The following is a 12,066-nucleotide window of genomic DNA, read 5'->3' on the forward strand; positions in this document are numbered from 1 at the left end:
AGAAGTTTGAAATGAGGGCCAAAATGATATATTTCTTTACTAAACTCTAGAATACCAGAACTATAGCACATCTCTTTGCAATTTAAATCTGATGATTTTAGAATTACTTGATATGGTTTCAGTAATCACACAGCATGTGCTACTATAGGATATAGGCTAAACATCTATATTCATGGGTTGAGAAAGGTATTAAGAAAGGTTTGTGGGCATAAGATGCCAAATTAATGGGAAATGAAATATGGCTGATATGGATACACAACTTTGAGATTAGCATCCTGGTGGATAAGTTTTATTCTCTTCCAATTACATCTTGGATTCATTTTCAGATAATTGATGGCTGTGTGGATTATTTTATTATTCAAGATAGCATTTCCTTTCTGAAAAATGTTTGATTTTTTTCCAGTAGTTAATAATTATATCTTACTTACTTGGGTTTTTGCTTGGTTTGCTACTATCACCAATAGCATGAAATTACAGTGGTGAAGAAAATGATGGAAAAAATAATGAAATGAATGAAACAATAAAAAAAAAATTCGCTGTCCTCTTGCTCCCATTTGAACTGGCTGTTTTCTATGATCTCTATGCTGGGATCTGTCTTTACTATCAACCTGAGAATTATCATTCTCTCTCTCCTGTGTTGGATTTCTTTTCCCTGGTTCCCTAGTTTTCCCGTACCTCATCTATTCTACTGTGTGCATATTCCAGTGGCTTCCCAAAAAAGAGAATATGGATGGTGAATATTTTGAAATCTTGGGAAATATTTTTTCTTTCAAACATTAAAAGTATTGCTATATTGATTTTTGTTGCTCGTGTTGCTGCTGAGAAGTCTGATATCATACTGATTCATCATCCTTTGTAGGTGACACAAAGGATGAAAACATTTAGGACCATCTCTTTATTGATAGTGTTCAAATTTTTTTTCAAGATGTGCTGGATACTCAGGATGTCTTCTCAGTTTGAAAAGTGTCATCCTTTTCTTTTGAGATGTTTTATTGAACTATATATATTTCTGACAATATCCTTTTACTGTAGTTTTTCTGTTGTTATTTTATGGAGCTCCTACTTTTTTATGTTGGGTCTTATGTACTGAACTTCTAATTTTCTTATCTGGGAGATTTGCTTATCTTTACCTCCCAACCCAGTGAATCTTTTGCTTCTCCTTGTACCGTCTGTTTTTTTTTGGGGGGAGTTGGAGGGGGGTTGGAGACATTGCTTTTGTTTTATTTGGTTTTGGTCTTTAATGTTACAGACTACAGACTTACTTTAGGTATGAGTTACTCCTCCATCAATATTTAAAATTGAAGAACCAAAAAGTTGGTTGAAAAGCTATGAGCATAGGTTTGTGTTATTGACAGATGGATTTCATTGGAGAATGTTTTGACTAGGATTTTTCATTGGGGTTGGGTTCCTAATTATCAGTGTCTTTTCTCTGGAGTTAATCAATTTCAGCAAATAAAGTCCGCCAATTTGAGCAATGTACTAGCCAAGTGGAGAAGGGGGTTAAGAGTTTCACTTTCAATATGTAGACTTTCATTTAATTCTCCTCTTTTCAGTAAGAGGTTTAGTCTCTCCAGAGAACAAATCTCGTGTCTTCTCTTCTGATAGCAAAAGTATAGTTGCCTACCTGGTTGATGTGGGAAGGGTTCTGGAGGTTTATCTGTTTTCTGTATAGTCAATCTGTTTTTAGCCCAACTTTTAGAGGTACCTAATGCCTCAAATTTATAAGCCTTTTTGGGGTTCTGCAATACAAATAAAATGTACTTTTACTAGTTTAAGTTTTGACTTTTCTGGTCTGCTAAATCATTTACCACTTAATTATCTTCCCACCTTTCTGGTTCTCTTTTTTGGAAAATAAATGTCAAGTGTCAATCTTTTAATATTGATAATAATTGATTAATAATTATTGATTTTTATAGATAAAAATGAATAATTCTAACATTTTCTTCCTATCCCAATTGTTTTCCCAGTTTCTTGGGGTTTATGCAGCGTAATTTGGCAAACATAGTGTTAGCTTACTTCAATGAGAACAGAATACTTTTCCTCTGTTACCTGGAGGCGTCATATACTTACTGCAGGCAAAAGGCCCACAGTTTTTTCAAAGTGTGGTCCACAGAACACTTTCATCAGAATTGTCTGGCTTTTCTGTTAAAGGTTCAGACTCCTAGGCCCTACCACGCCTATTGAGTTAAGAATTCTTGAGTGTGGGCCCTAGTAATCTGAATTTCAACAAATGTCTCCAAATGATTCCTAGCCACTCTAAAGTTTGAGAATTCTTATTCCAGTGTTCTAAAATTTCAAACTTACTAATTGATGGAAATCTTCACAGACTTCCTTTTTGCTTGTTCTCCTGTACTTCTCATATAATTTAAGAGAAAAAAAAACTTGTGAGACAGAATAAAAGAGGTTGGGGGAAATTAGATAACTAGTTGTCAGATTAGAATGAGTGCAGGGAGTTCAGAAATCAGGAAATAGAAAACATCTACAAGCGGGCAGAAAAAGAGTGGTTATGTGTAGCAAGTCTGGCTTAGGAAAAAATACTCCCTTCATATTTATATGTAAACATATTTCATTGTAATTACTTTTTCCTGTTATTACTGAAAAAACATATAAGTATTGCGAGAATTACTGCTATATGAATTTCAAGGTATAAATAAGCAATAGACTTTATTAGATGCCTTTAAGCCAGGAGAAATATGTATTTCTATGATGTTTACCATTTATTAATTAAAAAAAAATAATAAGCTTAAACAAAAAAGTAAGAAAAATTTCAAGCTTAAGAGGCCCAATTCAATTGAAATAACACAATATAATTATATGATTGTGGAATGTTCACACAGAAATTAGTAACTATGGCAGCAGAGATTTTCCCAATAGTGTGGGTAAAATAATTTAGAGCGTATCTTCAGAGATTCAAAAAGGAGCACCTGGGGTAACAAAATTTGATTAAGGATGCTCAACATGGATTCCAACAGAGGAGGTCATGCATAATTAGTATGTTGGAACTTCTTTAAAGAGCTTTTTATGAAATATGAGGAAAAGTCCATTGATACTACTTATTATTATTATTTAAAAATTAGGCTAGTTTTTTAAACCAGAGATTAAATCCGATTAAAAAAACAAAAGAAGAGTTTTAAAAATATGGAATTTGATAATATGGTTTATTCTCAAGAGGCTATGAATAGCCAGTTGCCTTTTCATTATTTAATGTGAATTTCTAGGATTATACAATTGAGTTATTTTAGAATATTATGTCATTATTTATAGTCAGATTTTTTTCTTAAATGAAATTCTAAAAAAAGCAAAAAGAGAAAGAATGTATTTAATAGAAATAAAAACAAATGAGAATTTTCAGTCTAAAGATTCATTTACTTTACTGATGGTAGTTAAGGAAAGTCCTTAATATTATTTAGGGGCAGTTGAGACATAAACATGGCCAGGCACGTAATCCCAGCACCTTGGTAGGCCAAGGTGGACGGATCACCTAAGGTCAGGAGTTCGAGACCAGCCTGGCCAACATAGTGAAACCCTGTCTCTACTAAAAGTACAAAAATTAGCTGGGTATGGTGGCGGGCGCCTGTAATCCCAGCTGTTTGGGAGGCTGAGGCAGGAGAATCGTTTGAACCTGAGAGGCAGAGGCTGTAGTGAGCCAAGATCACTTCACTGCACTCCAGCCTGGGTGACAGAGCAATACTCCATCTAAAAAAAAAACCAAAAAAAGACATAAACATGACATTCAATTTGAAAGGTAAAATGTATTTCTGTGGTTCTTTGTTTTTTTTTTGAGGCGGAGTCTCACTCTGTTGCCCAGGCTGGAGTGCAGTATTTTTGTGTTTTTTATTAAAATTATTTTATAGTTTTTGTATGTACATTTTATATTTTAACGTATTTTAATTTTTAAGAATATGTAACAATAATGGTTACATTAAAGTGTTTATTAGATTCGTGTCCATGCATACCTTATCATTAAAGAATCTTTGATGAATTTTATCGAGTTTCTGGACATTAGAATCACAGGATTTTATGAAGTAATCTAGTCAAGCTACTCAAAAAACTGAAACTTAGACAAGCTAACTACCATATCCAAAGTGGATCAAGTAAAATAGCTGGTACTATAACCCATTTTCTGATTTTAAGAGCAATATTCTTTATTATTCAAAACTTCCCTTAATATTACTTTTTCTTAAATTTTAATTCCTACTGTGTCGTGTCTTAAAAATGATTTAACATAACCATCAAAAATAAAAACGTAAGACATCTGTTTCCAGTTGGAGTAATTAGTATCAGACTAGCCATTCCATTCTAAACAACTGAAAAACTGGAAAAAATATATGACAACTATTTTTAGGTATTAAACAACAGGAAGCATCAACTATAATGCCTAAGAGAAGGGGAAAAGTTGAAGTGAGTCCTAAAGTTCACTATGTCTTTGTACCTGGAGGAATTTATGGATCGTAGTAGAGAGAGAGGGAGGGAGGGTGGGAAAGAGTGAGAGAGAGAGAGAGAAGAGAGAATCTAAGAAAAGCACAGTGGTTCCCATAAACTGAAGAGAAAGACATCAAAGTTCTAGGTGGCTGAAATTTGCAGAGCAATACCATAAGAGGGAACTCTTTGTAGAATAGTTCTCAAATTTTGTGTAAGCATCCCCTCATGTCTTTGGCTGACTATTAAGTTGCTTATGCATAGGGTGAACTGCACAAGGCCTGACACAAACAACTGCCAGGAAAAGAACAACTAATTAGGATGTAAAAGGGAAACAAGTATGGGAGTATGTGCAGGGTCAGGAGACATTTGCCTTTTGACCAGTTGGAGAGGAGAGGTCTTGTTGAACTTGTTAGACAAATTGATGAAGATTCCAGTAAAGGTAATTTATATCCACAAGAAAAGTTGATCAATAGAAACAGACCCCAAAATAGAGTTAACCAAAAAAGACATTTAAACAGTGATTATAAATATGTTCATGTATTTAAAGAAAACATGAATATAATGCAAAGAGAACTGGAAACTTAAAACAGAACCAGTGGAACTTCTAGTTCTAAAAAATACAATATCTTAACTGAAAAAAAACAAAAAACAAAAAACAAAAAAACCTGGGCTTAACAGCAGGTTAGATATTAGAGAAGAAAAGATCAATGAACTTCAAGACAGGGCAATAAAGCTATCCAAACTGCAGTGCAGAGAAGCAAAAGGAAAGGACCGAAAACAAGGACTGAGTGTCAGTAACTTGTGGGATATCAATGAGTCTAATAGAGGTATAATTGGAGCCCTAGAAAGACTGAGAAGAATGTGAATATTTGAAGTAATAATGGTCAGAATTTTTCCTGAGTTCATGGAAAACAACCCACATATCTAAGAAGCTCAATGCACCTCTACTAGAAAGATAACCAGATTAAGGACATAAATCACATTGCTGTAAACAATGATAAATAGGAAAGCTTAAAAGCAACCAGAGGGGAGGAAACACATTAATTACAGGGATACATATGTAAGAATAAAAACTGACTTCTCTTCAGAAATTATGCAAGACAGAAGATAGCAGATACCTTTAAAGTGTGGAGAGAAATAATATGTTTAAAGTGCTGAAAGAAAAACTGGTCATCTTATTTTGTGTTACAGTAAAAATACCTTTAAAAATCTTTCAAATAAAAGCATTCTCAGGCAAACAGAATATGAAGCACTTGTATCTAGCAGACGTATACTATGAGAAATATTAAAGGATATTTTTCACTGGAAGAAAATGATACCAGAAACAAATTTGGGTATGCACAAAGAAATTATTTTAAATATACATGGTACATTCAGTTTTATAGACCCTTTGCTGCTTATTGAGCCATTCCCAGTACATTTAAGAGGATTAAAATTATGTTAAGAATGTTTCCTGACTACAAAAGAATTAAATTAGAAATAAATAACCAAATATATCAGGTCACTCACTCTCCAGCTGTGGAGAGTTGTTTAATGTAGACATAAAACTCCCTTTAATACATTTATCTTAATAGACTATATTTAATATTATGTATGTTATCTTTCTTTAATAGATTATATATATATTATCTTTAATAGACATTAAATTCCCTTTCATATATACACCTATCCTATTTGTCTTGTCCTTCTAGATATAGAACTCTAATACAACCTAAATTACCAAAACTGAGACAGAAGAAAATTTATATCTCAAAATCTCTGTATGTATTAAATAAATCAAATTTATAATTAAAAACTTTTCAAAAAACAAAATTCCAAGACCAAATGATCTCACTGGTGAATTTTATCAACCTTTCATGAGAAAATAATATCAGTTGTACACAAACCTTTTAGAAAATAGAGAAAACAGGAAAACTTCCCCTCTCACATGATGAGACTAGCATTATAAAGACATTACTAGAAAAGAAAATTCATACCACTATCCTCCTAACCATAGATGCAAAATTACTTCATAAAGTGTTAACAAATCAAATCCAACAATACATCATGATCAAGTGAGTTTTATCCCAGGAATGCAAAGTTGGTGTGTTAGTCCATTTTCATGCTGCTGATAAAGACATACCTGAGACTGGGCAATTTACAAAAGAAAGAGGTTTATTGGACTTATAGTTCCACATGGCTGAGGAAGCCTCATAATCATAGTGGTAGGGAAAAGGCACGTCTCACATGGTGGGGGCAAGAGAGAGAATGAAAGCGAAACGAAACAGTTTCCCCTTATCAAACCATCAGATCTTGTGAGACTTATTCACAAACGCGAGAACAGTATGGGTGAAACCTCCCCCATGATTCAGTTATCTCCCACTGGGTCGCTCCCACAAAACGTAGGAATTACGGGAGTACAATTCAAGATAAGATATGGGTGGGGACACAGAGCCAAACCATATCAGTTGGTTTAACAACAGATAGTGTAGGTGACCACCTTAAGAGAATACGGAAAAAGTCATATGCTCATTTCAGTAGGTATCAGAGAGGAATTTGACAAAATTTAATATTCACTTATTAAAAAAAATTTTCATAGCAAACTTGAAATAGAAGGGAATTTCTTCAATCTGGTCAAGAATGTGTACTAAACACTGATTTAACTGCATACTTAATGATGAAAGACTGAACCGTTTTTCCCTAAGATCAGGATCAAGGCAAAGATGTCCTCTCTTTTCATTTCAGCTTACCATGCTATCAGAGGCCCTACCCTGTGATAAGGCAAGAAAAAAGTAGTAAAAAGTGTATAGATTTAAAAGGAAGAAATAAAAACTATTTTATTTATAGACAATGTGATAAGAGCATGAAATACCTTAAAGTACCTATATAAAAGCTAGTAGAACTAAGGAATACATTCAGCAAGTTTGCAGGATACAAGGTCAGTGAAATTGTATATACTAGTGGCCATTAGAAAATGAAATTTAAGGAGAGTGGGATATCTGGCTTCAGAGCGGGAACCTTCTTTGCACCAGTGATGAAAAAGAGAAATATGGGTGATGTTCAGAAAGACAAGAAGAGTTTTTGTTCAGAAGTGTGCCCAATGCCACACTGTGGAAAAGGGAGGCAAGCACAAGACCGGGGCCTAATCTCCATGGTCTCTTCGGGCAGAAGATACGTCAGGCCACTGTATTCACTTACACAGATGTCAATAAGAACAAAGATATCACCTGGGGAGAGGATACACTGATGGAGTATTTGGAGAGTCCCAAGAAGTACATCCCTGGAATAAAAATGATCTTTGCCAGCACTAAGAAGAAGGCAGAAAGGGCAGACTTGTTAGCTTGTCTTAAAAAAGCTACTAATGAGTAATAATTTGCCACTGCCTTATTTATTACAAAACAGAAATATTTCATGACTTTTTTATGTGTATCATACCTTAATAGATCTCATACACCAGAATTCAGATCATGAACGACTGACAGAATATTTTGTTGGGCAGTCCTGATTTAAAACTAAGACTAGCTTCTGGTTAAATGAATATGTTCAGTTTTTGAATTTTAATAGTAATTCCAATTCAGTAAATGCTATCACTGTGTACCCCTTCTAAAGCTATGATTAGACTTCGTTAGTAACATTCAACTTTTCACAAAGATGACGAGTGCCATCTTAAAACTTACTGGAGATTGGTTTTATATTTAAATTTACATACTGGGTTATGTGAATATATTTAAACACTGGGGAAATTCCTTCACTGTCTCAGAACCAAGCAAGATTCACCTGTGTTTTGTGTTCATTTGCCTCTTAAAGGCAAGGGTTGAAGATAAATAAGGTAGCAATATCTACTTTATACTTTTGGCCCTAACTATGCCCATCTAATTCGAATTCCCTGTATTCAAAATGGTTCCTTTTACTTACTGAAAGGAATTTTAGTGTGGTTTATGTGTAATATCAAAGGTTATTTAACACTTCTCACATTTTATAGATGATCTATAAGGTCACATGCTTTTAAAATAGTAGCAAATCTTTTATTATTATTATTTTTAAATTTATTATACTTTAAGTTCTAGGATACATGTGCAGAACATTCAGGTTTGTTACATAGGTGTACACCTGCCATGGTGGTTTGCTGCACCCATCAACCCGTCATCTACATTAGGTATTTCTCCTGATCTTATCCCTCCCCGAGCCCCCAACCCCCTGACAGGCCTTGGTGTGTGATATTCCTCTTCCTGTGTCCATGTGTTCTCATCGTTCAGCTCCCACCTATGAGTGAGAACATGTGGTGTTTGGTTTTCTGTTCTTGTGTTAGTTTTCTGAGAATTATAGTTTCATCCATGCCCCTGCAAAGGACATGAACTCATCCTTTTTTATGGCTGCATAGTATTCCATGGTGTATGTGTGCCACATTTTCTTTATCCAGTCTATCATTGATGAGCATTTGGGTTGGCTTCAAGTCTTTGCTATTGGGAATAGTGCAGCAATAAACATACGTGGGCATGTGTCTTATAAACTTCACTCTTGAATTCTTTACATTCTAAGTCAAACTAAGTAATAATTTAGGATTGTCTTTAAACAGCCATTCAGAAACATAAAACTGTAGAACTGCTGTGTATTTGTGATTGGGAATAGTGCTTTTGCCAACTTAAAAGGATTAAACTAGAAGAGATATACACACAAAAAAAGAAAAAAAGAAAATGAAATTTAAAAATAAAATACCACAACACTCAAACACATGAAATACTTAACTATTCATTTAACACAATATGTGCAAGACTTATACAGTGAAAACAACAATTAATTGCTGAGAGAAATGAAAGAAGGCCCAAGAGATATATCATGTTCATGGACTGGAAACTTCAAAATTATAATGATGCCAATTTCTTGCAAATTGATCTATATAGTCAACATAATACTCATCAAAATTCAGCTGGCCTTCTCTTTGAGGAAAGGGGCATAAATTGACAAGATATTTCTAAAATATATGTGGAAATTCCAGAAATGCAAAGGAATTAGATAGCCAAATCAGTTTTAAACAAGAATAAATTTGGAGGATTTATACTACCTGATTTCTTTTAAAAAGTTGTATTTTAGTATTATTATTGTTATTTATTTTTTAAATTGACAAATAAAAATTGTATATATTTATGGTATACTACAGGATGATTTGCCTACATTGTGGAATGGATAAACCAAGCTGATTAACAGTTGAATTACTTTAGATACTTATTTATTTTTTGTCATAAAAATCTACTTTCTTAGCAGTTTTCAAGTATATAATATACTGTTATTAACTATAGTCACCATTATAAACAATCATTCTCTTGAACTTATACCTCCTGTCTGACTGAAATTTTGTGCACTTTATAGCCAACATCTTCCTAGTCCTCCCACTCCCACTGCAGCCTCCTGTAATCACCATTCTACTCTCTGCTTCTATGAGTTTGACTTTTTTAGTTTTCACATATAAGTGAAATCATGTGGTATTTGTGTTTCCGTGCCTGGCTTATTTCACTTAACATAATGCCCTCCAAGTTTATCCATGTTGTTGCAAATGACAAGAGTTTCTCCTTTTTAAAGGCAGAATAGTATTCCATTTACACTACCTGTTTTCAACATCTATTATAAAGCTAAAGTAATCAAAACAGGATGATATGGGAATAAGAATACACATAGAAAGCAAAGAAACAAAATGGAGAGTTCAGAAGTAGACCCACACATACATGGATAAATCATTCTTGATAGAGTAATTCAATGGGGGAAAAGACAATGTTTTTGATAACTATTGCTGAAACAATTGGATATTTCTGTGTGATAAGAACTTACCTCACAACCATTCATGAAAATTGATTTAAATTGATCGCAGATCTTATTATAAAGAGTAAAACTATAATAATTCTCAGAGAAAACGTGGGAGAAAATCTTTGCAACCTTGGGTAGGCAAATATTTCTTAGGACATAAAAAAATATGAACAAAGACATAGAAATCAACCATTAGCACATGAAAATATGCTCAATATTATTAATCATCAAGGAAATGCAAATTAAATCCATGATGAGTTACCACTATACACACATTAGAATGACTAATATTTAAAAGACTGACAATACCAAGTGTCAGTGAAAATGTGGAGAAATGGCAAATCTTATATTTAGCTGATAAGAATGCAAAATGATACAGCCACTTGGCAAAATAGTTTGATAGTTTCATATAAAGTTAAACTTATACTTAATTACAATCTAGCAATCTCATTTTTAGATATATACCAAGGTAAATAACATATGTCAACACAAAGACTTCTAAGTGAATGTTCATAGTTGTTTTATTTGCAATTAGCCAAACTACAGACAGTACAAAAGTCCATATACCTGTGAATGGATAAAAGATTATGATATATTTATGTCAAGGACTATTTTTCAACAGTAAAAAGAAATGAGCATTGTGGTAAATGAATGAAACCAGGTATGAAATATTACATGCCATGAAATTGTAGAACAGATGAACTATTCTCTAGTGAAAAAAACCAGATTATTGGTGATTTCGGGCGAGGAGTATTGGGTTGCAATTGGAAAAGAACATGAGGAATTTTAGAAGGTAGTGGGAATATTCTGTGTATTCACTGTGGTAGTTACACATGGGTATACATTGTTCTATCTGCATCAACTGCACCTACTTAAAATAGGTACAGTTTATTTCATGCAAATTATAAATCAATAGAGTGGATTTTAAAAACAAACAAAAATAATAATATGACTAGAATTGTAATCTGGATCATTTAATTATTCTTAAGAAAATTCCCTCTGGTCATCTACTTCTCGTTCACATTCTAAAAATAAAATACGAAAACACCACAGGACACAAATTCACGAGAAATAGTTGCCTTTTCAAATCATATTTATGTTCATTACTAGTGAGAGCAAATAACTAGATTTGGTGTGCATTCTTTCACTTACCTTTATGAGAATAAGACAAATAATTGGGCAGCATATTAAGCTCTAGGATTTATTCAGGAAAGTACTTTTAAGGTACTTAATAAGATGGGTACAAATGTAGCCCAATCTTCTGGCATTTTCTGGTTAACATAATGGTAATAATTTTGATTATAAGTCATTTTTGTAAAATGTTGGCCTGAGCAGAGACTTATGCCATGGCATTTGATTACATTTTAATTCTTTGAAAATTCATAAACTATTTGACAGCCTTTCAATAAGAAAAAAAAAAATTCTGTAAAAACAGATTCCCTTTCTCAAAATAATCATAATAAATGATAGTTCCCTTCTACTGAGCAAGTACAATTAATTGCCAAAGGTGAAGTATTTTTAGTAACCCAAATGATTAGTTTCACAATTATCCATTCATTTTCATAATTTTCAGCTTGATAAATTTCATCTAAAATTATTCCCTAGATTTTTAATTAAATGGTTTGCTTTTTAGGTTTATATAGTGAATACTGTTGTAATCTATTTGGTATACAAATACTCACTGAATTAGCTGAATAGATTTTTATCATTTGAGGAACATGGGACAAAAAATGTATTTTTCTGTCAGGATAACTTTAACTGCAAATAACAGATTCCTGATTGAAACAGACTTAAGCAAAAATGAAGCAAGAAAACCAGAGGTAGGGCAGCACCAAGCATAGTATGACAGAATTCCAGCTGTGATCT

At 33.1% G+C, this 12,066-nt stretch overlaps 2 protein-coding genes and 1 pseudogene across 2 annotated transcripts in view; all 3 read left to right on the top strand.

Moving 5' to 3' along the window:
• Window positions 1–12,066, top strand: part of LOC112606209 — a 501,724-nt gene that overhangs the window by 74,976 nt on the left and 414,682 nt on the right. The gene's annotated exons all lie outside the window — the stretch shown is intronic.
• The window catches only part of LOC112606210 (doublecortin domain-containing protein 1), a 100,374-nt gene that overhangs the window by 74,976 nt on the left and 13,332 nt on the right, over window positions 1–12,066 (top strand). The window lies entirely within an intron of this gene.
• On the top strand, window positions 7,451–7,770 carry LOC112607308 (annotated as a pseudogene).

The sequence above is a fragment of the Theropithecus gelada genome, chromosome 14 (genome assembly GCF_003255815.1).
Source record: "Theropithecus gelada isolate Dixy chromosome 14, Tgel_1.0, whole genome shotgun sequence".
NCBI lineage: Eukaryota > Metazoa > Chordata > Mammalia > Primates > Cercopithecidae > Theropithecus > Theropithecus gelada.